This window comes from Pteropus alecto, unplaced genomic scaffold, assembly GCF_000325575.1.
Source record: "Pteropus alecto unplaced genomic scaffold, ASM32557v1 scaffold5, whole genome shotgun sequence".
Lineage (NCBI taxonomy): Eukaryota > Metazoa > Chordata > Mammalia > Chiroptera > Pteropodidae > Pteropus > Pteropus alecto.
This window is the reverse complement of record NW_006441953.1, coordinates 26,829,593-26,854,636: the sequence shown is the minus strand read 5'-3', so window position 1 is coordinate 26,854,636 and position 25,044 is coordinate 26,829,593.

Below are 25,044 nucleotides of genomic sequence, written 5' to 3'. Positions count from 1 at the left end.
TAAGCTAGTTTTCTCCCTTTTATTTATCTTTCTTCGAGCTCATACTGTGGACCAGACCATTAATTAGGTGATGTACGTTAGCTTATTTAATGTCTTAACAACGCTATGAGTAGATACTAGCATAACCCCCAGGTTATAGATGAAAATACTATGTTTGAGATTCACGGTATCATCTTTCTAGGGTTACTCAGACATAAACAGAGAAGCAGAGGTTCCAACCAAGCCCAGTCCCTCTTCAGAGTCCTTCTTCAACGCTCAGTTGGGAACCTTTCTTTTGGTGCTCCTAATTGTCCTCTCCCGAGGAAGCATGGCCATGCAAACTGGAGTTCGTTCCCCTAACAAAGACTTAGTTTCTTTCTCTTTTGTTCTGTTGCCCAAAGTTCTTTTCCACACGTTCATCTTCGAGTTTGTGGATTTCTCTGCCCATCTTTCCTACTGGCTGTTTCTTTTGAATAATTATATCTTTCAAACAAGTTCTTTCAAACTGCAGTGACAGAGCATGGTCACTTTTAATAACAAATTTTACCTTATTTATACCTTTGCACAAAATGTCTAGATATAGGATACAAAAAATTGTCATGTCCGGTTTAATTTTTAGTGCCCACTAAATTCATTTTACAACCTATTAAGTTGTGACCCACCCTTCTAATTACTGTTACTGCATGACAAATCACCACCAACTAGTGGCATAAAATAACGATCATTTTATTATGTTCCGGAATTCTGTAGGTCAGGAATTTAGGCAAAGAACAGCAGGGGTGGCTTGTCTCTGGCAATGTCTGGGCTACAGCTGGAGAGACTCAGATGATGGAATGACATGAATGCCTTGGGCTTGGAGTCATCTGCAGGCTTCTTCACTCGCTGTCTGAATCCCGTGCTAGGGTGGCTTGAAGACTTGGCTAGGCTGAGACTGTCAACGGAAGCATCTACATGCAGCCTGTCGGTGTCTGTTGGCCTTCTCACAGCACAGTGGCTGTGTTCCCAGTGTGTCCCAGAGGGAGCATCCTGAGATGGTACGAGAAGGAAAGCAACTAGAGCTTCTTCTAGAGGGTCCTCAGAAGTCACGTGACGTCACTGCTGCTGCATTCTATTGAATACAGCGAGTCACTAAGGCTGGCCAGGATTCCAGGGGCAGGGAATTAGTCTCTATCTATCAAGGGGAAAAGGGCAAGGACACACCGCAGAAGAGCACCTGAGATGGGAGACTTTGTTGCAGTCCTCCTTGAAAGATAGGATCTACTCTGTCCACAGTTTGATAATCATTTATCTACTGAATAATGAAACATGTATTCACACATGATCTGTTTTGGGTTGAACGGATGCCCCTAAAGAGGTATGTTAAAGTCCTGACCCCATGGAAATGGGGTCACTGTAGATGTGATAGAGTTCAGGCGAGGTCGTTGGGGTGGGCCTTTAGTCCAGTCTAACTGGCGCCCTTATAGAAAGAGAGAGACAGAGAGGAGAGTGCCCTGTGAAAACACAGAGATGCACAGATGGAAGAGGTGCCACGTGAGGATGGGGCAGAGACTGGAGTGATGCTGCCACAAGCCAGAGGATGCCTAGAGTCCCCAGACGCTGAAGGAGGCGAGGACGGATTCTCTCCTACATCCTTTCAAAGGAGAGTGGCCCTGAAGACACCTTGATTTTGGATTTCTCACTTCCAGAATCATGAGAGAATAAATGGCTGGTGTTTTAAGCCACTTGGTGTGTGGTACTCTGCTCTGGCCGTCCTGGGAAACTAATACACGATCCCTTCATTTTTTTTTACACAAATGCTATATGCACCAGTCTACAATTGTATTTAAATGTAAAACTTGCTTCACTTCCCGGACATTTTTATCTGATGAATACTGGAGTAATTTCTTTCCATGCCCAGTTCTTTCTTCCGTTGGTCTCTACGGGATTCTGTTAAAGAGCTTTTTCTTAGCATTTTTCTTCTCCCTGCTCTCATCGTGATCAGTCAAATTTGTATGGCTGCAAGTGACAACATCAAGCTACCTCCCTGACCCACTCTGGAAAAATCTTCATTATTGGCCCCATTTTATAAAGACTTCAACTGAGCCAATTCTGCAGGTTCTCTAAAGAGCTATAGCTTGCAACTCAACTTCTGGTCCCAATATCCTCAGTTAGAACTCTTTTGATTAAAGTCGTAGAATGAAATTTGAACTAGTCCCAGTAATTTGTTACCGGAATACTGGAGTGTCCTACAGAACCAAAGGACTGCTAACAGTTAGCCTGCCGTTGCGTCTTCCTAGAAGACAGCCAGCCTCAGCCGTCAGACACACACGGCCATAATTCCAATGCATGCAGCGGCTAATTCTGTCTCTGAATCCCAATTCCAAATTACCGACTGAAAGACTCTGACTGGCTCAGTTTGGTTCAGGGGGCTGCTCCAGGTCTAACCAACTGGAGCTGCGGGTCAGGGTTGCACACAGAGTTCTTGGTTGGGGAGGACACTTATCTGAGAAAGGATGAGGGAAGAAGGCTTAAGTTGCATAGTCCATAGGAAACAACTTGATGAATCTCTTTAAACTCTCTTGTCCTTCAAAAGTTATGTTTCGGCCTCCTGTCTACCCATTTTTCTCTCTTCTAGGCAGCAGCCAGCCGCCCTGGCTTCTTTTTCCTTCTTCCTAATTCATCTTAGATTCCTCCTCCTCTATCCTCTGGGCCCTTGGTGCCAGCCTATGTCTACAAGTTGGGGTTCAGTGTGGGGAGGGCAAGGAAGCCGGGAAGTGGGAGAGCATCACACTTTTCATGGCATTATCCCTAAAAGATAGTCCTATACCTAAAAGGAATTCCGGCGAATAAAACTTCTCCATCTTAATACATCCACTTATTTATTCGCCCTTGTTCATCCCCTGCCTTTTAAAAAATGACTCGAAGCAGCTCCCTCATTGCTACATCTCTCTTTATTCCTTCTCCCCTTTCTGCACCTCTTTTTCTAGTAGTCGTTATGTGCGATGCTCAGCCTTAAATGCTTAGACTTAGCCCTAAATCCTATAGGAACTGTTGATCCCATTGACAACCCCCAGTTCTGAACATCATCTTTCGCCCTGTCTCTGAACCTCCTACCTCACATTTGAGGAAGATGATGGGAAACCATATGGTGTCTTGGACTGGGTCCCCTGGAAACAGATGCTGAGCCGGAGAATTGCATGCAGGTTTATTGGCGATCGCTCTGGTAAGACACCCCTGTAAGGAAGTCCAGACTGGGCAGAGTGAGAAGCCAACCCTGAGGACAGTTGCAGCAGGGGCCTCAGCCCACCCGCCATCATGCTCTGGTGCTGGGCTGGCTCTTCAGAGTTGTCCCAAATTGAAACAAGGGAGCTAGCAAGGCTTTGTGTTCCTGGATCGGTGGACCATTAACTACGAGGCACTCTCTAGGAGGGGGTACGAAAGGGAGCTAGCAAGGCTTTGTGTTCCTGGATCGGTAACTATGAGGCACTCTCTAGGAGGGGGTACGCCCTTGGCCAAAGTAGTTTCCTGCAGCCAAGGGCAAGTCTCAGTGAGGGATGCAGCTGGGAGCTGCCAGCAGCTGAGGCCCCAGCCTCTGAGGATGAGAGCATTTCCCGTGAGGAGATGTTCTGGGCAGGGCATCAGAGCAGCCACCCTCCATGGTATCGCAGAGAGGTCAGTAAATTGAAAATCGGGAGAGGTGGACTTCGGTCCTGGCTTTGCCAAAACTACGTGTCCTTATACAAATCGCTTTCTCTCCATGGATCCTGGGTACCTCAATTATAAAATAAGAAGATTGGAGCATAATTCGTAGGTATATACTCTAGAGCAATAATCCCACATGCATATGAAGAGAGGGGAGGGATATAATTATAATAATGAAACATTCAATACTTGGGAGGTGCTTAATACTATTATTTTATAAGCCTCAATTTAAAAAATTAAGCATATTGATACGTACTAATTTGGAAAGCCCTGTAAGTCATATTGCAAGGTGAAAAAAAGCAGATCGCATAAGAGGTATAGAATGATGCTCTTTACACTTGAAATAAATCACACAAAATTATGTATGAAAATGTGTCTGTCTGGAAAGATCAACACCAAAGTAGCATCAATAATCGGAACCTTACCACAGGGAAAGTTCTAGGATGGAGGGGAAGCAAGATATAGGATGAAGGAGAGGGAATTCCTTTACATTATACGACATGTATTTTTAATAGTCGTATTTTACTTTAGGAATTGAAATAAAAAAGAAAAAAGTATGAAGTAGATTAAAATAAGGTGACCGAACGTGAGCTCTGAAATTCTAACTCTAAACTTTCAAGATTTTAAGGCCACTCCTCTATTTTTATCCTACGCCTCTCCGTTGGACAGCTATCTACCAAAATATCAGTAATCCTAACAAGACCAGGAGTTGACCTTGGCAGCAGATCCAGGCAGAAGTTGATAGAGGAAGGTGACAAACCTGAAATAGACATAATCTCAAAACCGGCTGCCTCTCAGATGTAAATGTATTAGCTAAGGAAACCCTAAAAACCATTCGAGTGACATGTCAGCTAAACTTAATGCTAGTTTTGATTCAGTAGATGCAGCAATAGCAGGAGGTATTAAAATTGGAACAGCTTCAAATGCCTGTTACCTGATCCACAGAGGTCTTTGAGAAAGGACTTCGACTTTTAATATAGAAAGGAAAGTTAGCCCTTCAATATGTGATTACTATCTTGGTAATCATAATCTCTAAATAGCATAAGTTACTATGATAAGGCATTCTTGATTTCCACCATTAAAAAAATAAGCTGTTAAAACAATTGCCGTATATCATCCCTTTAAATACCCTAAAAGTAAAATCTTTTGAAGATTCTATGCAAGCACCAAATAATATTTATGATTTCTAAATGCTAAAGCCATCTAATTCTTAATGCACGCAGTGTCAAAATTCACCCTTAACTACCTTGATAATGTACAAAACATTGTAATACTTTCCAGAAATTTAGTCAAAAAAGGCATGGTGTCTCCTCTCTTCCTTAAAGTGAAGAAAAGGGTCAGGCCCAATTAAAACTGAAAAAGAAACTTCGAAAGGACGAATGCCATTAGCCCAAACTGGAATGTGGCCAAAACACGGGGTAATACTTCAACTCTTAGAAAAAGTGCCAGGGGGATATTTAACAACTGCAGGTGGCCAAATGCTTTCTCTTAAGTCTCATCAGAAAAGTCATTTATAGCAACAATATTCACCGAGGTAAAGTAATATTACTTGACAAACTGCATATTCAATTACTATGTTTAAACTCTGACATTTGTCAGGTATCAATTGAAACTGCTTCTCTATAGGACAATAAATAGAGAAATGAAACGCTTCTGTTATTAAACAAGGTTAGAGAACAGGAAACAATTGTTATTTAAATCTAGCATTGGACTTTCGTTAAATGAAAACCCAATTATCATTTTGGCCAATAAACTGAATCTTAATATATGCATGCTCTTAATTTTCCTTCTATATTTTAGAAATCTTTAGGAAATCTTAACCAAGACTTTATCCCCCACAACATTTTCTCACTATGTGCTTATTTTATATGGCTTTGATCAGTTTTATATTTTCCATAATCACAATGAGAAAGAGCTTGACTAGCTTAAAAAAATAAACACATCAAATCAAATTGTGAAGTATTTGTTTCTTTCTTAATTTATTTTAAATTTACTTTTTATTTTTTTACTTTTTTGAAGTTTTTGAAAATCTTTCCGGTTTTATTGATAAATAATTGACATATATCACTGTATAAGTTTACGGTATACAGTATGATGGTTTGATTTATATATATTGTGAAACGATTATCACAATACATTCTGCTAACATCCATCTCCTCGTGTAGATGCAATAAACAGAAAAAAAGGGAAAGAATTTCTCCTTATGATGAAAACTCATAGGATTTACTCTCTTAACCACTTTCCTATGTATCATACATCAAGATTAGCTATAGTTGTCATGTTATACAACACATCCCTAGTACTTATGTATGTTATAACTGGAAGTTTATACCTTTTGGACAGCTTCCTCTCATTTCTCCCTTTCCCCTTCCCGTCTGCCCTTCACCTCTGGTAACCACAGGTCTGATCTTTTTTTCTATTAGTTTGTTTTTACTTCTTTTTTTTTCTCTTAAGATTCCACGTATAAGAGATCATACAGTATTTGTCTGTCTTATTTCACTTAGCATAATGCCTTCGAGGTCCGCCTATGTTGTCACAAACGACTGAATTTCCTTGTTTTTTATAGCTGAAGAATATTTCATTGTGTGTGTATGTATGCATGTGTATATATACCATTTCTTTATCCATTCATCCATCAATGGACACTTAGGTTGTTTCAAATATTTTTATTTGTATCTCTTTATTTCCTTTGAAATTTCTCTCCCTCTTCTTCTCTCCCTCTTTCTCTGTCTCCCTTTCTCCCTCTCTCCCTTCCTCCCCTAGGGCTGTAAGAGAAACATTTTGTGAACTGTGATATAAAGGTGATGGAAAATGCAGGCCTGTTAAGTGACATAACACATCCATTCTTGAATCCTGCAAAGGATATTATGCAAGCAAATGCACATAGTGAAACCTAAAAAAGGTTTCAGTTTTAAAATGCTGAATGCTTGAGAGCTCTGCTTTTACCTGCTGTGATTTAAAAGGCTCGAGGCCTCATTTTGAGCCACTAAAATTCAAAGTGACAGAAACCTACAAATTTTTATTGCTGTGCATTTAATAAAATTTACATTTACAAGCTGTCAGTTTGAAATGTAGAATAACTGGTACTTTCGCATTCAGACGAGCAGATTTGGTTATACTGATGAGGGTCCATTACTACCTACTTACATGTTCCTTAAATACTCAGAATAATCCTTCGATCTATGACTTTTGATATCTCCTACTTCAGCACTGCACAAAAACACCATTGAATTTGCAGTAAGGTCAACAAAAGGAATTTATTGTGCTCCCATAAAGCAAGGCGTAATTAAGAGTCCCCTTTCTGCTTGTTTTAATGTGCTAATACGAGAACATTAGAACCAAGCAACAGCCAACTGCTAGGTGTCTGCAGCAGCTGCCTAGGTTTTTGGTAATTTACTTACTCAATTATGTCGACTCTCTTAAATCTACAACACTGGTGGGTGGCAAGGGAGAGGGATAATAAAAAAACATAGAGTAGGAAACGCCTTTAATGCACATTTTACGTGCATCTTGGGTAACATTTTCTTGTTTGTTTGCTTTTGAGAACAAGAATTAAAGATCGTGACTGTAGGAAACTCCACACAGGAGTAAACGTGCAGGGGTTTAAGGCACCCCTAAAAATTATGAGATGTCTAATAATCCTACGATTATGTGGTCTGCTCTGAAAAAGAATATTAAACCAAATGTTTGACTCAGTATTACAAAAACAGATTATCTAATGGCTTCCAAGGGGGAAATATGAGAAGAACCGTTCGTAAAATTCCTGAATACTAATAAATTATACACACTTCCTTATTCTCCATGTAAACGGAAAGACAAAGAGAAACTCTGAGACGGGATGTGTTCTTAGGACTTTAGAAGTTCCACCCTTTAATAAAATCTCTTCGAATTATTTGCTACCAAAGTGAACCCGACATTCTTTTCAAATAAGCCCCAGAATAACGCTCATTACACTTGTAAGATATCTAATTTTTCTTAATATTCACGGAAGCTTTGAATGCCAACCTCGAAGTCTTAAATTTTTAGAATGCATTGGTTTTATATGCAAGTCAAAATACAAACTGGGTAAAAAGACCCAAAGCGATTTACCTTGCCATTATTCAAATATGAAAAATTAAGCTATTGAACAAAATGCACATTACCGATTTAACCTTGAAAATTCAAATGACCTCATTTCAAATTTCATTTAAATTATCTCCATGTTTGTGGCCTTCATATAAAAAAGGCACACTGTAAAACATCGGTATTAGTTGAGACTTAGAGAAGAAAGAGGTTAAGTAATTTTCTTCAAATGTTAAAATTAATCTAGAATTCGTCATCCATTTTCTTTTAAATTTAAGTCCCACGAAATGTCTTTAATAAATCAAATAATCATTTCGCAGCTCAAAAACTGCAAAATAATTTATAAATATCAACCTACTAGTTTTAATTACAAATTCAACATTATTAAACTTTCCTCCTTGGAATTTTTTATCTTTCCTTAGACAAAGTGACATAATTAAAAAGTAACAGAAAACAAAAAATATCCTACTCGGTACAATTACCTTTTAGTCATTGTGTTTGAAATCATTTTTATTTTTTGACCCGAAGAGCAGTTTTTTTCATGTTGGTCTTAAGGGAATTGAAGGTATAAAATATTTTATTATATTCAATTATATTATTGAGTATAATATAATAGGCAATGTTATCTTCAGTAATACAGGTCCCTTTCTAAGTTTTCAAAAGTAACTTATGCTTCATATTTCTTTTTATTTGCCAGAAGTGAATTAAATAGTTTGGAAGGCAGCCTACAAAATTTCGTTTTTGAAATGAAAAGTGAAACCTGAAAATGGCTAAGAGGCTCCAAAATGACAGAAGAATGTGTAAAAGCCCTTTTTTTTCTCCTTTTTATTTTTCTAATAAATGGAGTCACTGAGCTAGAGGGACCCTATTGAGTTTTCCCTGCCAAGATCCTGAACTAGCCTCTATCTGAATTCTGTACGTTCGTGACATCCAACTAGAGCTATTTGATGCCGTGGTCGTCTCTTCCGAAAGAGTATACACCGTGCTCAGAAAATGTGGACAAAAATAATACTGATAATAGCATAAAATAATTTCACCTCTCCCAAAAAACTGACTACATAATAATTTTATGGTAAACACAGTACTGACCTATCTAAGAAAACACATGTCGATGACTCACCTAGTACAGTTCAGAATTTAAAAAGAGGATCTTTTGCCTTCATTCATCTGCTCAGAGCAAGCTCAGGCTGAACCTGAGTACTTCCACGCTCACCCTTTCTCCGACACTTGGTTTCAATGTCTGTGCAAATGCTAGGCTGTTGGTGTAATATATGCATTGAATATATCAGGTCGACATTAATTGACTGCTTGCTTTCGATATAATCAAACTCTAAGTAACTAAAATAACACCAATATTAATATAATTGTATTTACTAACCTTTCACTAAACCCTCCTGCCTGACATAAGTATTGGAATTACAAGTCAGCCAGGCCTGAACAGCAATCTTCAAGAAAATTGCTTTAAATTGGCCTTCATTAGCTCTCATAGCACTGCAAAACAACTTCAAGTGCATGCCTTATGGAAGGTAAGCCAGTAGCAATAGCTGCCTGTTAAAAAGGCAGCCCATTAACCTGCTCCACAAGCAGCCCCCACATCTAGAAATCCTATTAAATAAAGAATCTTGAGCCATTGAATAATCCTCCTATTTCTAAGTATTGGGACTCTTAAGACCAAATTCAAAATTCCATCTTTCGATGGCATGTATATTAATTCCAGTTTACTTTATTTCAATTTTAGAGAATTGGAGATTATAATTGAAGTTTTCCATTTCCTTTACATAATGTTGTTCCTGGGTTGTAAAAAATCAGTACCGCACAGTAACAAAGAATATATGAACTAAAACTTTCACAGGAAATTCAAACTTACTTAGATTACTGACACCAAGAAGAAAATGTATGTCAAAATGAAGAAAAAATTCTCCTGTTTCATAGTTTTGCTTTGAAGAGCATGCTCTTTCTTGACATCTGCATAGTAAAAGGGAGTTTAATTTCCTTGGTCAACTATCCTTTCTGAAAATCCTGTACTGGCAGACTTGGAAATGAAAGGAATTTTTCCTGGGGATTAATTCACAGCTCTTCTTAACACTCAAAATGCTGAATATCTTCAGTACACAAGCCAGGGAATTTGCCCCTTGGAGTTACACGTTTTAGCAAATAAACGTTAAAGAAAATGTTTTCGACAACAACAAAAAAAGGCCACACGAAATCTGTCAGACATATGAAATTGTCTGATATGAAACGGACATAATATTATCCCTGCCCCCCCCCAATTGAGCACCCTCCGGTTCAACAGCTTGAACGGGTGCCAGCATTCCATCCTTTATATTGGCATTTCCATTTCTGAAACTCACCACTGGTTTTGTTCCAAAACATCACATTTCAAAACAGAACAGTAAAGTAAAACATTTTAGGCCTAAGCAAGTGAGACCACCTTCTTGAAAGCCAGGTAATTTTTCTCCAAGTCTAAGTTCGTAGCCAATTCTTCCATTTCAACTTGAACCATTTAATTTAGTAAACACTTTTTTTTTTTTTTAAATATGAGGTTCTGTGAATTCATGTCTGTTTAGTAAAACACGACTATTCATATCAAGAGAGAAATAAAGCTTAGAGTGGTGGCTAAAATTTGGATCTTAAAGTCAATCGACCCCAGTTCCACTATTTACTATCTATATGACTGTAGGGAAGTTACTTATACTCTTAAAGGCTCCATCTTAGTGGGGATAACGTCAGAGTTTCACAAGAAGCAAATGAAACAATGTTGGTAAGGCTTCCGGCATGGTGCCTAGCACATGAGAAGCCCTCAGTAACGGCCTTGGACAACTCGTTGTTTGATTTGACCATTTTTTAAAATTAAATGGAATAGTTTTAGACCAAATGGTAAGTCATATCTTTTAAAACTTTAGCAATATTCAGTTCAGAATTCAATTGATCCATCATAGAGTGTCTACACTCACCACACAAAATGTAAAAATCTGGATCATTCATAAGATCCTCAACACCCTCCCCCCTGCCAAAAAAAAAACAGGTTTTTTCCTCTAAAATATCTGGATATCTGTTCCTGTGAACAGGACATAAAGTGACAAATGGTATTTTTCAATTTTCTTCACCTTTGTCATCATAAAAACAATTGTGGTATTCTCCTTCTTACGCTATTTGGTTTACATGCAAATGGCATAAGAAAGAACATATTTCAAACATTTCAAGATTTATTCTGAAACTGACTAAATTTTCTTTCCGTAGTCCACCATCAAGTAGAACTCTCGAGCCTTGCTCTTTATTCTAATTCCAGATTCAAACAAGCTACTTTTTTGCTAGATCCTCAATCTAACACACACACACACACACACACACACACACACACACACACCCACACACCAACGACAACTAAGAGAATTAATTATATATGGAAGGTAGGGGTAGTTTTTCCACTTTCCTTGAACACGTAAGCAATATTTTTCAATATAGTAATATAAATTAATCCTCTTGCACTGTAATACCCATCGGGACTCAGGATTATTTATTTCTATGCCAATCTACTTACTCTTTACTGAGATATCAATTTCTAGGGATCTAATTATCCTATTAAAATTATTTTCAATTTTCTAACTAAGGATAAAGGCGTATAGAAACCCAAGATAAAAGGCTCATTGTCTGTGTGGGTGAGAATGATTTCAAACTTATTTGCACTAAGAAAGAAAACTGACTGCTGTCTTAAGCGAGCAGGGCAGCTTTAATGTAGGGTTCATATTTGTAAGACAACGTTGTGAGGACAGCCCAGGCAAACTGAGGGCCAAAAAAAAAAAAAAAAAAAAATGGCTCCAGTCTAATGATGGACTTGCCATGTGGTGTCTGAAAAAAGGCTGAAGAACGGTAGGAGGAGCCAGGAGCTTCCATCCATCCTGAGGCCGGGGGATGCAGTTAATGTTAGGCGTATAGACAACACAGATTTGGCCAGTTTACACTTAACCTTGCCATTTTCTACTCGCCTCCCTCCAATCATGGAGGTGGGGACTCTAGAAGTCAATGGGAGTTCAGGGCATGTAAGCATGTGTATAGCAAGCCCATACAGCCCAACCAGGCCCATAAAAGCCAGGAAATGAACAAGTTCAAGTTCTCATAGTGTGTTAATGTGCCCACAAATGTACCTACTTTATACATTTAACAGCTCATGTAGTAATGAAAAATGCCATGTAGAACATAGAGCTGCATGTTCAGGGTGGGGTAATTAATATGCCTATATGTGCTGCTTAATTGTTTCATTCCCTGTACTTTTGGTTAATGTAACACTCTGCAAACTTTTATATAAATAGTTTATATTTTATATGGAATTCCACGTAAAAAAAAAAAACAAGGAGGAATGACGAATAAGGGAAAATTCTAATGGTATTCTTATTGAATTTCATTAGCTCAATATTCCACTTTTTATTTTTTTTCCTATAAACTGCCAATATATTGACGCAAAACTTTCAATTCTTGCATGGACATTCAGCAAGCCCATAGCTGGCTTAGCAAAAGAAAAAGGAGCATTCCAAATCTGTCAGAATTAACATTTTACATTTTCAGTCATTTCTCAGCCAAGCCGTCTTTGTAAAACAACCAGATACCAAGTTTGACATTTGAAGACCAAAGATGTTTGAATTGTCAGTTTGAAACCTAGGGAGGCCTGGGATAAAGAGCTGAATTTTAAAGTTTTCACTATTACTAGTGAGGTCTGGGTTTGGGGTTGTTTTTCTAGGAGAATCCAGAGGCCGCTGAAGATGTTTTTCCATCGATGATTTTTCACAAGCATTTAAGCTTAAGCGCAAAAAGGTGGAAAGATGGAAGGACATGGTTTTCTTTGGGGGAAGGAAACTAGAAGTCACCGCAAATAATTCACCTGGATAGGTAAAGGCGAGCAAACACTGTTCGCTTGTGGATCCCCGACGACTTCATCGCCTTCTACCCTAGGGAGGGGCCGAGCCTCTCGCCCCATTTCAGACGGGTAGGGTAGGGGCCTGGGGAGGGGCACGGTCCAGGTGTGGGTTCAGCTCTGCACTCGCCAGCGGCCTCCGCAGGTGGCTCTCCTTGGCAGCCAGGCCCAGCAAAATCCCGCCTGCTTCGGAAGCCTGACATGACCCCGCCGAAGCCGGCAGGAAGCGACGCCCCTGTAGTCCACGGGTCCACTGCAGCCGGGCTAGGTTTGCTCCCGTGCTTCGGGCCAAACCGCTGCATGACCTGATTTAGGAAAAACTCGACCCCCAGCACTCTCCGGCTGCGAGACTGTCTCCCACCCACCCTTAAGCTGGCAGAGGCCTGGTCGCCAGATTCGGTGTCTGCAAAAACTCTCGCCAAAGCGATGGGAGCCCTGGCAAAGACGCGGCGTGTGGCCGCTCTCTCCCCTGCGGAGACCTGGGAGAACCTACGCTGGCCGGGGACGCACAGCGTGCACCACGAGAGAGCTAACTCGAGGCCGGAGCGGCCCGGGGAAATGGGGCCCGAGGTGGCGCACTGAGGCTGCAGACCTCATCGCAGGGCGGCCTTCCTGGAGGAAGCGGCTTACATGCAGAGTCCTGGTCCCAAGCCTGACTCTCCACCGCTAAACCGCCACCTCCCCAAGAAGCGGGTCTTCGGCCGTCCCTGTGTGCCCAGTAGCCCTCGCCCAGTGGTTCCCAGCTCAGGCTGGCTGAGCCCAGGCCGGTCTCCGCTCCTGTCGCCTATCTCGCCCCGCAAATCTCGTTGACTCCCTGTGAAGTCTCTGAGCCACGTGCATGCACCGGGACCACCCGAGGGAGGGGACATGGATCTGGGCCCCACGCTCACGGCTGAAACCGAGCACACTCCCCGCTGGATGTTACCTCGTGCTCCAGTGGGAGGCTTGCTGGGCCCTGACATCCGCCGCAGCTTTTCTGTTTTAGAAGCGCCTTTGCCCCCCTCCCCTTTAGCTTCGCACCCAGGGAGACGTGATCAGCCTGTCTTACAGCAGATTCAGCAAGCCCATAGCTAGGGGTGACGGTGCGCAAAGAGGGGTGACGGTGCCCAAAGCGAGGTGCCGGCAGTGGCGCTGCGGCTGGGGCTCTCCCGGCACAAGACCAGCGTCCCGCAGGGCGCAGCACTGATAAAACTTGAGAGTCTCCCTCCGGCCGCGCGTACTTGAAAAGACCCTCCCCCCATACACACCTGCCCCGTCCCACGCACCTTGATTGCTGGGGTTCTGGGTAGGGAGGGCCCATATTACAGGGCAAAGGCGGATTAGAGCCAGCTTCGCCTTCGGCGTTCCTGCCCAGGAGGGGAGCAGGCGGGGCAAGCGGCGGGGGTGCGGAGGGGCACTGCTTGGCAGGTGACCTCGGCTTGGACCTGGGTAGCACCCCGAACCCCATCCCAGCCATGACATGCGCGCGGGGCCCCCACCCACAGCCTGGTTCTGCTCGACCCCCGGGCCTGCCTGCGCCCCTCTCCCACCACCCCACCTGCCCCAGGTATCCCAGGACGGGACTCCAGGCCTAGTCCTTTCTGCCACGGTGCGGGGGCGAAGCTGGGGGAAGCCATCGGGGTCGCAGCTGCTGCTGGACACCCCCCCTCCCCGCAACCTCCACATTCCTGGCTCCCGCAATTCGCAACTGGCCTCCCCGGCGTGTGTATTTGGGGAAGGGAGTGATGATGGGTCGGTGGTGAGTAACGGGCTGGCCTTGCGATTGGAGCGCTGCGGGAATAAAACTAAATCAGCGTCCTCTGCCCGCCAGACGGAGAGCCCTAATGCGCAGACACCCACGCTCTGCTTGGGACCGAAGGACCCGGGTGTTGAAGGCAGGGTGTGTCAGGCTAGTGGCCCTGTGCCACCACGATGACCATCATTCCGAGGCCACCTGGGTCGCAGGGGAGAAGACACGCCAACGCGGCCTCGGTCCCCTTCCCGGCTGGGGTTGGTCCAGCAGTTTCTATCCTCTCATAATCAGGAACGTGAGGATAGCTCCACCTTCTCCTTTCCACGAATACTGAGTGAAGCCTTCCAGATGTCAGGCGCGCTTCCCGGCCCCAGAGACACAGCAGAAAGCTGCCCAGGGGCCGCGTGCTCGGGGATCTGACCCGTCAAGGTGCAAATCCAGATTGCATCGTTTGGTTAACTGTAGGACCACAGAGAAATTCAGATTTTGTAGCCCAGTCCTCTTAACTGTAAAGTAGGGCTAATTCTCTCATAGAACAGATGTGGCGATCTAATGGGCATAGAGAGCTTGTCATGGTAGCTGGCCCCTAGAGAAAGCTCAACGACGCGCGAGCTGTCACTCTCATTATCCCGCTTCAGAGTGAGTGCGGCACGAGGTCCGCCGGTCTTGTCAACAGCTTTTCCATACGGATCAGAGGGAAGGGATGCAGATGTGGAGCACGCAGCGAGGAACCCGCACGCTGGGCGCTCGGGTGGATGCCTACACTTGGCTCCCTGCCAACTGGACCAGAAAGCCGAAAGCATAGAGATCCCTTTCGCTCTCCCAGGCCTCGGGTGCCAGCTGCGCGCCGAGGCGATCCAGCTGTGCGCCCGGCGCGGACCAGGTAGCGCAGAACCAACCGCCGGCGCAGACGCGCAGTGGCGGAGAGAGGCTGCGGGTGCCGACGCGCGGTACAGGTCCCCGCAGGCGCCCGGAGCCGGACAGCAAACGCCCAGACCCCAGCGGCACCGCTTCAGAAGTGAACCTCTAGGAGAGCCTCATAACTGAGGGAAATCCCAGTAGAAAAGTTCTCTGGCCTCAGGATGTCCTTCAGGGAAATGGACAGAAGTGGCGCCGCAGGCCTCTTCTGGGAATGCTTGCGAATGCACCGTGAGCCTTCCTGTGAATCTGTTCCAGAAGGTCCTGCTTAAGCCCTTTTATTTCGGACATTTATGATCTGACTTAATAATGGGGACTCCCATTTTTCCAGTCCTGTGTGCTGGGCACGTCGCCAAGCATTTTTCATACTCTAATTCTAAATCTACAAAATAGGTACTGAAGCCTGTGGACCTGAGTGCCCTCAGGGCACACCTTAAGTGGTTCTTAAGATGTAAGTAATCAGGATTTCTGATCAGCATTGTCTTCCGGAGAGTTTTGTGAGCCCCAGAGGAATTCTGCCCTTCTGCCGGCACTTTATGAAGGACTAAGTAGCAAGTGCCTCACTCAAGGAGACTGTAATCCAGCCTGTCTGCCCCACCCACAGACCTGAGGAATGACAACAGGAACATTAGCATGGCATTTTGCCCCACGCGAGTGGGCTACAGAGGACAGCTAAAGCCCCGTGGCCTGCAGCCTCTCTTCCAGCTCATCCAAGTCAAGAGCCTGCTCGTTTTGCCAGAACAGCTTTAAGACAAACTTCCAGCTGGCCCCAGATGCCAGAGCCCTTCCATTTAGGACATTCTGGTGTCTGCGCTGGTAGGTGGAAATGGTTATCCTCCTTGGAGATGTGGCAGCTGGCTCAAATAGGCTGTGACTGGTGCAAGGCTACTCAGCTGTGAGTGATCACAACAGTCGGGAACTCAGATTCTCCCTAAAGTCCTTGTGCCTGAGCGATCACACCCAGTTACCAGTTATGTCATCTCCCTCCATCCTGGCAGTGTCTGTGAGGGCAGTTTACATACTAAGAGGATTCGGAATAAGAGCTAACAATACCCAACCCTTACTGAGGGTCAGGCACTGAAATAAATGCTTTACATCTATCTTTTTAAAGTTATCTACACTGGAAGAAAACGAGGCACAAACAGATTAAGTATCTATTAGTTTAAGGTCACCAGGCTAGGAAGTGGCAGAGCTGAAACTGACATCCAGGCCCCTGACCGGAGAGGCCACCTTCCAAACTGCCACTCTAGGCAACGCTTGAAGCACCTCCCCGCAGAGCTCCATCAGTCTGTGGTAGCCTTGATATTGGTGTTTAAATCCAGGCAGAGGCTGAGCTTCCTTCCCACGTAACCCATGAAAATAGCTGCCATGTAATGATTGCTTATGTGCCAGGCACCGGTAACTGAGCACTTATTATATGCCAAGCACTCTTTTAAGCCATTTACAATGTTTAACTCATTTGATGCTCAGCAAAACCCTGCGAGGAAGGTTCTGTTGCCATCCCTCCCCCCACCCCAAATTTCAGATGAGCAAATTGAGGCCTAAATGCCATGCAACCTGTGAAAGGCAGACTTGAGTTTGACTCCCAGGCAGTGTGGCTGTGAATGATTCTATACTGCACGCAAAATTGTAGACTCCATTTGCTCAGAGGCTTCTGTGCCAATACCTGGCATCTCTTTCCTCCCAATTTACTTACAGGGCTGTCCTCTAGGCTCATTTAAAGCTTCAAGCAGCCTGAGTGGGAGGGTCACTGCCCCTAGGCTTGGCTTCAGTCTCCGAATCAATAACAATGAGCAGTCAATACAACTCTAATCGGTCTGGGGCTTATGGATTGTGCCTGGATCCCCAATGACAAAAAAGCCAAAGGACTCTGCACAGCCTCTGGTCACGCCCTTATCTGTAGGGGTGGGTCAGCTCTGGCCCACAGTTCTTTGCAAACTCTGCCAGTTACAAAGCCCTGTCACAAAGATCCTTCCATCTGAGCCTTCCCGTGAGGAAGGTGGCGGAGGAAATTCGTTATTCTTTGACTTAATAAGTAAACGAAATGTAGAATCGCGGCAGACGTGACCCACCTAGGCTTCGGAATTGCCAAGGGCATGAGCCAAACAGGCTCCTAACCTGTCCTGATAATTGTCTGAGCCAGCCCTTCATGGAAGCCTCCCACTTACTTGTGTCTGAAAAATATATTCCCAAGACTTTTTTTTTTTTTTTTAACAAAGGCAGACTTGGGGGATAGGGTAGGGTAGGCGTTAACAGAGAAGCCAGCTGCTTTAGCATTTACACTGGTTAGTGCACCTCCGCCAGCCACAGTTTCTGTCCACCCCTCCTTGGTTGTCCCCAAAGACATTAAGCCGGAAACAACAGTGGACGCTGTGGCAGTGACCGAGTTGGCTCCCAGCAGACCTCGGGTGGAAGGAAGGGTGCCTGGCGTGGCGAGACCCGCGCAAGACCACAGGGCGGAGGCCACGCGGGAGGCACTACGCGCAAAGCCTGGTGCGCCAGGAGCAGTTGACACAAAGTGTCAGGTATGGGCAATGCGAGGCAGAGACCCGCTCCTGGCTTTCAGACCTTGGTGTATGATTTCTCTTCCACGGGTCTCAATTTCCCGAGTGAGTGCCTGGTCTCTCTGGCTCTACTGGGTCAACGCTGCTTTTGCTCAAGGAGGAGCGCGCTCAGAACCACCGAGTCGTGTCTGCAAACGCAGGGTGCGCCTCTCAGAGCCAACTTCGCAGCGAGCGCCGCGGGCTGGTCCACGACCTCCTCCAGGCCCATAAGTCACCCTAGGCTCAGGGCTGGGCATAACCTCCAGGGACTCACCTGCACCCTCTAGGGAAGATTGGAGCTTCCTTGCCTGATTGGGGTGCGTTCTTTAGCACCCGCAGCGCCACCGCCGGAGCGGCACGGGGGCTTCAAGAGATTGCGTGGGAAGGAGTCCCAGTGAAGGTTGGCGCGTCGGGTGCCTGGACAGAAGGCCTCCACCGATCTCGATCATCTTCGGAGGCGGGCGTTTTCACCATCGCCACCCGCAGCCCGGTCTTACAAAGGATGAATCTGAGAGTCCGTGAGATTCCTGAGGCCGGGCTAGTAAATTCTGAGCAGACGCTCCCCGCCGCCCCCATAACACCCCGTGGATCTTCGCTTTCCCAGGACGAAGTGCGTCGGTCAATATATATTGGGACTCTCACGAACCTGTGTGATGCCCCATCGTCACTGTGAACCCCCTGTGGACGGGTGAGAGCTCTTCACTCCCTTGTCCCCAGGGCCTTGCCTAGACCTGCACCTGAAGTGGGGGGTGGTGGGAGGCGCACAGAGGGAGTGACTCGTGGAGCAAACTGGAGAATGTTAGCCAATAGTGGGGCTCCCGCGGCCCCTGCCTCTAAAGTGGACAAGACCTGGGACATGGACAGGGGAGTCTTAGTTTCTGCTTTCTGACTACCAGCCTCACACTTTAGGTGCAAGGATAACAATCCACCCCCAGCCGGTGTGAATGCCGGGTGGAGAGCTCAAGGTGAATTGCATCACTTTAGAAAGCTGATGAGTTCACGAGCCCTGGGTGGGACTCTCATCTCCACCAGCTCCAAGATCTTGGGCAAATGGCTTTACCTCTCTGTGCTTCAACTTATTCCTCTGCGTTTAGCCCATGCACGTCATCAACGTTCTAGAAAGTGTTCCCTTGCTGAAGGTTTTGAGGCTTGCAGACAAAGGAACAAGCCAGGTCTCCCTTTCCCGGGCTATGGGACACAGTGTCTCACTGCCGGGAACTCCAGGAGTGGTTCTGAGAAAAACGTACCAGCGGCGAGATCTTAGACAAGCTGCACTCTCCTCTCTGTCCCTCTGTAGTCCCATCTGTAAAATGGGTCCCAGAAAGCGTATCCGTATCTGAAGCCCATTCCAAGCTCCAGTTTTTGTCATTGGCGGTTGGGGAACCTCACGCTGGAGGGAGGGGCTGGAAGGCTGGGGAGCCAGCAAAGCGGGGTCCACCCCAGGGCCCCTCGGGGCGGGAGCACTACAAGGCACGATCACCGCCACTGCCTGCTGGGAGGGAGGACCGCGGCCCAGAGTTCCCGCTGCCACATATGGTCTATGGATTTAGGTGTCAAAAACCGGAGAATTAGAAATGGTAATTTTCCGTCATTATGGCTGAAATGCGATCTGTCACAACAACTGGAACATGTCTCCTCGCTTGCGAAAATAATGTTCATGATTAGGAATCATTACGCACGTCAAGCCGAGTCCATTAAGTTGTAGGGAGAAATTAGCCTTGACGGGCGGAATCAAACTACAAATATACAGGCCTCGCCTTCGGGAGGCCGAGCGGTGTCCCCAGGGAGGAGGTGGGCCGGAGCACGGTGTTTTCTTAGTACCAAACTGCCCAGAGAATTCATACCCGCTTCCTCACCCACCCTGGGCTCCTTTCTTCCCCACCCTAGGAGTGGGAGTGGGGCGCAGAGGGGTCCCTGACAGTAGCTGGAACCTTTGAAGTCCTCCAAGCCCCGGGGCAATTTCCCTGCTCACCACTTGAAACTGTGTGACCCTGCCCTAGTCACTTGACCCTCGTGAACTTTGCTCTCTCATCCGTAACGGAGAGATAATCCTATCCACTTCGTGGGGTTCTCTTGAGGATTAAATGAGATCAAATGTGGCCAGCGCAGAGCCCTCGAGGTTCTGGAAACCTGTGAGACCCTCTTCCCTTCCCTCCCTCTCTGCACTGAGGACCCAGGTGACGTGTTTGGGGTGTCACAGTGTGTGTTTGGGGAACAGGGGAGGCAGAAAATGGGTTTAAGTAGACAGAGGTGAGAATCTCTTGCCAATCAAGCCCTGGGAAAGGAAGCCAGAATCTCTGATAGTTGAAGGGTGAACCCAGAGAGACCCATGTGCCTTGGCTAAACCTTGTACCTGCCGCCTCCCCATCACGGTAGGTGGGAAGAGGGGCCCTGAGTTCTCCACCCTGCCTCCTGGGGCCTGCCCCAGCCACCAGCCCGCAAGATCTACAGCGTCACTGGGAACCACACTGCCAGTCACCAAGGACAGCAAATGGGGGCGGGATTAAGAAGCCTTCCTTTACAAGTTGCTGCTTCCGTTCCCCGGAAGATGAAAAGGCGATTTACTATCTTCCAAGGCCTCTCCCGTAGGGCCTTTGGGGGCAATTGTTCCCTTTCTGCAGATGGCAGAGTAAGTGGGAAGACACAGGGAGGGGGTACAGGGGAGGCTGGTTGCTGCTGAAACTTGTATTCTTATCACCCGCTCCCCTAAGCTTGCGGGTGCCAAGCACCAACTCCTTTCATCTCCCGGCAAAGCCCTGTCTCCCTTCTTCCACGGCGGAAACTGAGGGCTCAGAGTTAGGGAACTCAGCAAGGACCACCAAGTTGGGAAGAAGCAGAAGTGAGAGCCAGGGCTGGCCCTGCCTCCAAAGCCTCAACATCACGCTGCCATTTCGACCTGCCGGCCAAGGCCAACCGACCCTCCCATATCTGGTTCTCTTTGCTCCTGTGCTGCTGGCTCAGGAATTCTGCTTCTCAGAGAGACTGTGAAAGCGCAGACCGTGCAGCTCGGTGCCTGACAGAGCTTTCTGTCTCTGGGCCTCACTTTTCTCCTCTGTCAATGGGATCTCGTCGCAGTGGCCCCGCGCTGGGAAACCCAGCGGAAACGTGAGCAGCGCCGAGTAGTTCGGAGCCAGACAGTCTAGTTCAAACCCCCAGCTCTGCCAGCAAGAGCCTCAGCGTAGGGGCGATCCTCAAAGTGGGGTAATAGCAACCGAGCTGCTGGGAGGAATGAATGAAATAATTCACGTAAAGCACTTAGAGAAACAGGTTAAATGCTGAATTGCGCGCTGGTTCCAGGGCGGTGATTTGCCCATGCAGGCTGGGAGGGCTGCTGGGAGGGAGAATGAATGAGAAGCTGCCCCCGGCTCCCTCCGGAAACTTCTCAGGCGTTTGCAGCTGCTCCTGGCGCTAATGATCGGGGACGAGGGTGCCTGGGTCCTGGGGCCGCGCTTCTCACACTCTCCTAGATGCTGCCGCAGAGTTGCCGTTGTTTAAGACGGAGGCTGGGCGGGAGCGGCCTGGACGCAAGAGCCTTCGGCCTGGTCTCCGCCTCCTAGTGCACGCAGAGTAGTGACCAGGGAGAGGGACCGAGAGGAAGGGACACAGAGACATGAAGGCAGCTGGAAATAAAGACCCTCTGATGGAATTAGAGAGCTAGCAATGGGGCCCTAGCCATCGGCCACACCTAAAGCGCTCTGACGGACGTTTGACATCCCCGTGACCTCCGGTGACAATCCCCACAGATAATCCTGCGCGGCGGGCGCTGTTTGGCACTTCCATCCCTGTCTCCCACCAAGAGGGTAAAGTCCAGCAGGGTGGGGCTTTCTCCTCCTGTCCCTGGCTCACAGGAGGTGCCTAATAAATACTGCCGAATATTTGAACAAATGAATGAATGAACCAGGGAAGACATAAGAAGCGACAGTGAGGCAGGGGTTCTGCCACAAAGATTTTTCTCTTTAAAAAAAATTTTCTGGGTTTATTGATTCCCCCTCTGAGCTCTCTTGAGGTCTTCCCCTGGTGAGTACCTGGGAGGGGTGGGTCCCCCAGTTTCCTGGTCGTGCATACTGTGTACACCGAGGCTGTCTTCCCAAGCGTGTTCTGGGGTTGCTTTCCCCCCAAGACTGAACTGGAAGGAAGGACACCAGCCCTCCACAAACAAGAGGCCTGGGCGGTGGCCAGCGCCTCGCCTCAGGCAGCACTGTGTGGAGAAAAGTTGCTGCAAACCTAATAAATGATAGACATCTTAAGAAAGAGTTATTTAAAATAAATTCTCCTGCAGGTTCTTGTGCATGGAAAGAATCCAGTGGAATGTGAGGCTCCCCACTTATGTATTTCTTTTCTAAACCCCCAAAAGGCTGTATATTGAATTTAGTTTAAAACGCCAACTGCAGTTGCAAAGGATGCACAGAACCTGTTGCCTCAAAGGTTTTCAGTGGGGTTTGACTGTTCTCACTGTTTTGGTTGTTTCAACAATCACTCAACACCCCCTGTCCAACCCTTACCATCTCCCCAGATAATTTTTCTAAATGGGAAGTACTCTTGCTTAACGTTGCAAAATTTATTATTAATCAGTTACGAGCACTTCGTGGAGCCTACTGCGCAGAAAACGAGGTTCTTAGACTATCCTGTCTTTGGGGGAAGGGGACTATCAATTTTTTTCAGCAGAGCGGCTCCAGCTAGATCTTCACAAATGGCCTGGATCCCAACCTATGCTCTGTTCCCATGGGGTTTTTCGAGAGGAAGCTCTTACTGCCTTCCCTCCCAAAGAATCGAGATCACCTCGGCCTGAATGCCGGCATTCAGCTTTCCCCGCTGAGTGCTCCTGAAGGAACCATCAGCTTCTCCCGCTCCCGTGGCCTCTCATGGAACCAGAAGTACCTGCCATGAGATTCAATGGAACTGGCCTGAAGAATCTGTTCTTGAAACCTAAAACGCTGCACAGTAAGAATCTTTCCTCCTAGTCTGAGTGCTTTCTCTGTGCCAGTCCCGGCTTGGAAAGCAGCTAGCTCAGCCAGAAACACTGCCTTTAGCCAGAGATCCCAACCAGGCACTGGGGCATGGGCCTGGGCTCACCCCAAGCTCTGGGCCAGGCCGCGCTGGGGAGGGCAGCTGAGGCCCAGCCCCACTAAGTGCAGTCCCACCACCCCACCGCCCGCCAGTACCTTTCCAAGAGTGTGCCCACCCACCTTGCCCAGGTCTCGGAGCTCTGCCAGCCAGCTGGCCTTCTGGCCTTCTGCAGTCCAGTTTCTAAACTGGACCATTCTCTCCTCGCTCCACCGCCCCCCCCAACAACGCCCATAAACTTATAACAAAACCTTTGTTCAGGGCCATGCTTTTTTTTTTCTCCAGCCCTTAGCTGGTCAGATATTATGTGCATTTTAATACGATCAAATATGAGATGGTGAGACATTTTGTAGAGTTTTGCCTGCAGCAAAATCGGCTGCCCAGACGCCAGAGAGAATCCTAAATCTGTGGCTGCAAAACTTGACCCCAAGACACGTCTGTCCCTCCCGCTCTGGCTTTTCCCCAGAACTCGCGACCCGCCAGCGGTGAGAACAAGCACTTGGCGAAGTTTGCGAGAGCTCGACTGGCCACCTGCCCTCTGCCAGCTTTGTGCCCGCCTGTGGCCACACGCTCAGGGCCCAGTTGGAGGGAGAAGGAGCGTGTGGTGGAGGGGACAGACAAGGACAAAGCTGAAGCATCCTGGTCCTTATTCTTCCCATCGTATTGGATGTCAAAGAGCGACAGGCTCGGCTCCGCTTAGGGCCACCGCTGAGCAAGCGCTCCCAGACGTCTTCCCGGAGGTCCCGAGGCCACATGGTACCTGAGCAGTACACAGAGCCCAATATTCCTTATCACTGCGCCAAGTGATAAGGGCCGGGATAGTAGGACAGACTCAGGAGGGACTTTTAACCTAAACTCAGGAGGAAGGTTGACTCAGAAGCCTTGAGACCTGTAGGTAGAGACATGAAGGACACTGAGCCAGGTAAGGTCTTCCCTTTAGCCCGCTTTCCCCCTCACCTGCCCCGTATTCTCGCCCGTCTGTTCTCTACTTTTTCCCACCACCTCGTGTGTGTGTTTCTAGTTTACTTTCCCACAGTCCAGAGAAGCCAAGGACGCACCTCTCAGCTTCCAGGAAAAGAGAAGGAGGGGCAATGTCTTGAGTCTCCTTGGGGGGGGGGAGGGGTTCCCGGAAGTCAGGGATTCTCAGAAGTCACCCGGGTGCAGGACCCGCGCCGCCCAAGCCCAGATGCCGGCCCATCTCCAGTGGAATGCGCGCGACACCTGCGCAGTGAGGAACATCAGTTCCACTGACACCCTTTGCAAAAACACAAGCGAACATGTGGTAAAGCAGGACAAGCCCTCAGACCCGCGAGGCCTTCGAAGCTGTGGGGACAATTGGGGGCCATATCTAGGATTACTGGAGCTCTTGGCGACCTCTGACATCACGCCACCCGTTATCCTCCGTTGGCCGCCGTCTGCGGACAGCGCGGAGCGGTGGACGCGGAGGTCCTGAGCAGGCACGGTGGGCGCGGGGCCGCCCGGCCGCCCCCGCCCCGCCAGGCCCCCTGTACCTAGGCCCTCAGCACCCGAGAGCCTGTGTGCATGTCGGTGCGTAAAAATCTCCGCCGCACAGCTCGGCTGCGCCACCGAGGGAGGCCTTGGCGCGCACAACGGGAGCCATTCAAAAATGTTAATAAGCTTATTAAAATAAGCAGCTTTACTAGCTCTTGTTTTACAGCGTTCTGCCCACCCTCGCTTTCTGGTGGACCACGGGAGAAAGCACTTGTGGCATTGGTTTTTTTTCTTCTTAACACGTTTTCCATCCAAGGATAGAGGACCGACTCTCCGGAGCTCCGAGTGGCCACTGAGGCGGAACCATCAGCCTCAGGTCTCCTCTCTCCCAAGCGCGGTGGGTGGGGAGAAGCGGGACTCCCCCCGAAAAGCCGACCACCCAGAGAAGACAGAGGAGAGCCCATAGATAATGACCTTGGGGAGGCCTGCGGGGCAGCAACCTGGGGAACCCAAATCCTTTTTAAAAGTAAAGCAAAACTATATCCTTTCCCCACTCCCCGTCCAAAAAGTCTTGCTCACGAAGGGCATCGCTCGTTGTTTAAAGTAGACTTTGTCTTTTACCTCCACTCCAAGCCAGAGGTGGCGTGGACTCCGAATATTAGCCAGGAGCCTTAGGGGCTGTCTACTAACTTATTTTATTTTAT